This window comes from Arachis ipaensis, chromosome B05 (genome assembly GCF_000816755.2).
Source record: "Arachis ipaensis cultivar K30076 chromosome B05, Araip1.1, whole genome shotgun sequence".
In the NCBI taxonomy this organism is placed as follows: Eukaryota; Viridiplantae; Streptophyta; class Magnoliopsida; order Fabales; family Fabaceae; genus Arachis; species Arachis ipaensis.
In genome coordinates, this window is record NC_029789.2 from 109,105,442 (window position 1) to 109,111,355 (window position 5,914).

Sequence of the window (5,914 nt, forward strand, 5' to 3'; positions counted from 1 at the left end):
GGTTTTTTTTTTCTTTTTTTTTTTTTTTATTTACCAGTAATTTTGTTCTCTTGATTAATCCAATACTTCTGGAATATGCTTCCTGACGTTCTTTAACAATTAAACTATAGTCCTTTCGGTATTATTGTGTCGTCTAAATATATGTATAAATATACCTATAAAACATGACTTAAGAGTTAAGAACATGTGATTAAATAAATACTACATAATTTTACTACTGTAAAACATATATTTATAAATATGCCTATAAAATATGACATAATAACATGTGATTAAATAAAACACTATAATTTTACTATTTTTGTCACGTAAACTAGAGCTTCATATATACAGAATCTCTCAGGTGTTAGTAGATGTTGGTTAAGTTAGTTAGACTGATGTGGCAGACTAGTGAGTTAGTTAGGAGAAGGAAGTTACTTAGATTATTGCATTAGGTAGTTTGTTTAATTTGCTTGTACTATTTTTATTTAAATAAACTCTTGTAGCTATTTATTCTGTCTGAAATGAAATTTGCATGATTGTAAGCTAAGCTTAATTCTCAAGTCACATCATTACAGCATTGTGAAGTAATTCTTCCACTGCTAAACTCTCTGAACTCTTGTAGTTGTGGCATTTTTTATTAGGACATCCACCTAATCACAGAATAATTATAATGCAAAACGAGTACAATAATCTGAAATTTTCTAGCTCCAATAAATCATGTGACTCACGTCATTATGCAAAGCAGAATAAATCTCCTTTTGTACCAAGGATTTTTAAAACTAAAAATGTATTTGACATTATTCATATGGATATTATAGGGTCCAATAAACACTGCTTTTATTTTAAGTTTCAAATATTTTTTTACCAAATATTTTCTACATACAAGTTATTTACACAAATAAATTCATATAAGTTCTTTAACTTCATTTACTTCACGCGCTACTATCTAACCAACTTTTCAATCAATGCGCGAATAGATAACTGCTTTTTTTGAAAGGATTTTGTTTCTGTTTTTTATTTTTTTTAGCGTTTTCGATCTACATTCTCTTCCATCTCTGCGTTCATTGCGTTTCTCTTCGTTCGTTCTCTGCGTTCTCTTTCTTCGTTTTTCACGATTTTCTTCGTTCTCTACGTTTTTGAAATCAAGCTCTGAGATCAATTTTGAACAGTTATCTCGTTGTTAAAGATAATGAATGATTCAAGTTCAGATTGTCAATTGAACCAGAGCGAAGTGGATTATTATTTTGAATCCAATAATTAAGTGGCTGATGTGTGGTTCGATTCTACTTAATATTTTCGTTAGAGTTTATGATTCTGTAGGTGAATAATGTTTTTGTTTGTGAAAATGATTGTTCATCGTTAATGGTTTGAATTGAATGTAATGTAGCAGTTCTGCATTAAAAAAATATTTTTGCGTATTTGTAGCAAATTTCGGTATAAAATTAAGATATTATGTGTATTGTTAAGAATTTTCGGTGATGTGTACTAATAAATTCTACATAATTCAAAACTCTTCTTCTTCCTCCTCCTCCTCATCTTCTGCTACTTCTTCTTCTTTTTCATTATCATCATCATCATCATCATCATATTTTATTTTCTTATTCATCTTTTTCTTCTTATTTTACCTTCTCAAGTTTCTTCTTGTTTTACTCTCTTAACAAGAATAAAAACAAAAAAATCAAACAAAGAAGAAGAAAAAACACATAATACTATTGAAGGTTCCAGAAGGCTTAGAGAAGGGGGTTGAATCTATGGCCTTCTTTAACTTTGAATTATTAAGCCTTAAACATATAACTTTAAACTTGATTTCTGTTGATTTGCGCAGCGGATAAATCAGGAGACAATTTCGTTTTGTTTCATAAAAATCATAAAATAGAACTAAAGCAGAGAGGAAGAAGTTGACAAAGTCATATATCCTGGTTTAGTTGTCTTGTGCAATGCAACCTACATGCAATCTCCATCACAATGTTGGTGAAATTTTCACTATAATCCAAGTATTACATACACCAATTTCTTAGGACTCAACTTAATCCTATCTAGACACACAAGCTTCAACATAAACTTGACTTGGCTATGCTAATACCTAGACTCACCACACCAAGTGCTTACCCAACTTAGCAAGGGATATCTCTCAGGTACATGACACAAGACAGAAAATACAAACAAAAGAAATCTGAAATCACTCTTGGCTTTTCTCTCAAGTACTTCTCTCAGCCTTTTTCACTCTATGGCTTTTTCTCAATGCCTCTCTTTCTTGCCTTTTACCTCTCAAAGAAAATTAAGAAAGATATACATTGAAACTGAAATACAAAACAGCAAAACATGAAGGAGATGATGAATAACAACTTTTACTCTATGCACTGAACCCATCTTTTGAACTCAAAACATTGTTCTTCATCTTGGCGGAGTGCTTGATGAGCGGATAATTTATACCCTTTTTAGCATTGTTTTTACATAGCTTTTAGTATGTTTTAGTTACTTTTTATTATATTTTTATTATGCAAAAATCATATTTCTTGACTTTACTATGAGTTTGTGTATTTTTCTGTGATTTCAGTTATTTTCTGGCTGAAATTGAGGGATCTGAGCAAAAGTCTGATTCAGAGGTTGAGAAAGGACTATAGATGCTGTTGGATTCTGACTCTCCTGCACTTGAAGTAGATTTTCTGGAGCTACAGAAGCCCAATTGGCGCGCTCTAAATTGCGTTGGAAAGTAGACATCTTGGAATTTCAAGCAATATATAATAGTCCATAACTGGCGTTCAAATGCCCACCAGAGACCCTTTTCTGACGTAAAACGCCAGAACTAGCACCAGAACTGGAGTTAAACGCCCGAAATGGCATCCAAGCTGGCATTTAACTCTAGAAATGGCCTATGCACGTGTAAAACTCAATGCACAGCCCAAGCACATACCAAGTGGGCCCCGAAAGTAGATTTCTGCACTATCTGCACTTAGTTACTTATTTTCTGTAATCCCTAGTAACTAGTTTAGTATAAATAGCACTTTTTACTATTGTATTCGTATCTACCTTTGGAAGCTTATGCCATATTTCATGTTTGGAGGCTGGCCATACGGCCATGCCTAGACCTTTTTCTCTTATGTATTTTCTACGGTGAAGTTTCTACACCTCATAGATTAAGGTGTGGTGTTCTGTTGTTCTTCATGAATTAATGCAAGTACTATTGTTTCTCTTTCAATTCATGCTTACTTCTTCTCCAAGATATACTCTCGTACTTAATTCAGTTAAGTCAGAATGAAGGGGTGACCCGTGACAATCACCCATATCTTCGTTACTCGCTTAGCCAAGATCCGCGTGCCTGACAACCACAAGCGGTCTACATGATATTCAACGTAGTCATTGGACAACAGCCAAAGTATATTCTCTTAGGTCTCTAATACATGGACCGAGTCCGTGATATTAGAACCTTCGTGGTATAGGCTAGAACCAATTGGCAGCATTCCTGAGATCCGGAAAGTCTAAACCTTGTCTGTGGTATTCCGAGTAGGATCTGAGAAGGGATGACTGTGACGAGCTTCAAACTCGCGAATGTTGGGCGCAGTGACAGTGTGCAAAAGGATAGAGAGATCCTATTCCAACGCTAGTGAGAACCGACAGATGATTAGCCGTGCGGTAGCTGTACCTAGTATTTTTCATCCGAGACGAGAAATTTGACAGTTGATTAGCCGTGTAGAAACCATACCTGATATTTTTCATCCGAGAGGATCATATAGCTTGCCATGGAAGGAAGCACGCATGATTGGATGAAGACAATAGGAAAGCAGAGGTTCAGAAGCAACAAAGCATCTCCAAACGCTTATCTGAAATTCCCACCAATGAATTACATAAGTATCTTTATTTTATTTTATGTTTTATTTATCTTTTAATTATCAAAACCTCATAACCATTTGAATCCGCCTGACTAAGATTTATAGGTTGACCATAGCTTGCTTCAAGCCAACAATCTCCATGGGATCGACCCTTACTCACGTAAGGTATTACTTGGACGACCCAGTGCACTTGCTGGTTAGTTGTGCGGAGTTGTGAAAAGTGTGATCACAATTTCGTGCACTAAGTTTTTGGCGCTGTTGCCGGGGATTGTTCGAGTTTGAACAACTGACGTTTCATCTTGTTGCTTAGATTGGATAATTTTATTTTATGTTTAAGCTTTTTTTTATTTTTATTTTCGAAAAAAAATCATTCAAAAATTTTTAAGAATGAATTCTAGAGTTTCATGAGATATGTTGAAACCTGGCTAGCTGTTAAGCCATGTCTAATCTTTTGGACTGAGGTTTCCACTTTTCATTGTAGAAAGGTCATCATTTGCAGTGCTTTACTAAAGCTTGGCTGGCCATTTGGCCATGTCTAATTCTTTTGGACCGAAGCTTTAGAATCCTGGAATTCTTATTAAAAATTTTGAATTTTTCTATTTTCTTTTTCCAAAATAATTTCGAAAAAATATACAAAAAAAATTAATAAAATCACAAAACCAAAAAAAAAATTTGTTTCTTGTTTGAGTCTAGTGTCAAATTTTAAGTTTGGTGTCAATTGCATATTTTTAATTTTCGAAAATTCATCATATGTTCTTTCTTGATCTTCAAGTTGTTCTTGATGATTTTCTTTGTTGAATCTTGTGATTTTTTTGTTTTGTGTTTTTTGTTGTTTTTTATATGCATTTTCAAATTCATAGTATCTAAACATTAAAAATTTCTAAGTTTGGTGTCTTGCATGTGTTTCTTTTCTTAAAAATTTTCAAAAAAATATGTTCTTGATGTTCATCATGATCTTCAAAGTGTTCTTGATGTTCATCTTGACATTCAAAGTGTTCTTGCATGCATTATTTGTTTTGATCTTAAATTCTTATGTCTTGTGTCTTTTTGTTATTTTTATCTTTCTTTATTAATTCAAAAAAATCAAAAATAATATCTTTCCCTTATTTTACTCATAAATTTCAAAATTTTGGGTTGACTTAGTCAAAGATTTTTAAAATTTAGTAGTTTCTTGTTAGTTAAGTCAAAATTTTAATTTAAAAATTTTATCTTTTCAAATCTTTTTCAAAAATCAAATCTTTTTCATTTCTCTTTTATGTTTTTTTCGAAAATATTTTTCTTAAAAAAATTTATTTTTAAAATCTTTTTCTTATTTTAATTTCACATTTTCAAAAACTTTACTAACAATTAATGTTTTGATTCAAGAATTTCAAGTTTGTTACTTTCTTTTTAAGAAAGGTTCAATCTTTAAATTCTAGAATCATATCTTTTAGTTTCTTGTTAGTCAAGTCATCAACTTTAATTTTAAAAATCAAATATTTTTAATTTCCGTTTCAAATCTTTTTCAAAATAGTTTTCAATCATATCTTTTTCAAAATTTAATTTCAAAATCTTTTTCCAACTTCTTATCTTTTCAAAAATTTATTTTCAAATCTTTTTCAATTAACTACTTGATTTTTTTGTTTGATTTTAAAATTTTACTAATTCTTATCTTTTTCAAAACCACCTAACTACTTTTCTCTTTCTCTAATTTTCAAAAACCACTAACCACTTTTTTTCAAAATTCTTTTTAATTAACTGATTGTTTTAAATTCTAATTTTATTTTATTTCTTTTAATATTTTCAATACTAACCAATAATTAAAATGAAAACAAAAATATTTTTCTTTTCTTTTAAATTAATATTCGAATACTCTCCCTCTCTCATCTCTTTCTATTTATTTTATTTATTTACTAACACTTCTCTTCTACTCATAATTCGAACCCTCTCTCTCTCTCTATGTTCGAATTTCTTCCTCCTTCTTCATTCTATTCTTCTTTTTCTCTGACACATAAAGGAATCTCTATACGGTGACAAGAGTATTATTCTTCTTTTCTGTTCTCTTCTTTTTCATATGAGTAGGAACATGGATAAAGGCATTCTTGTTGAAGCTAATCTTGAAC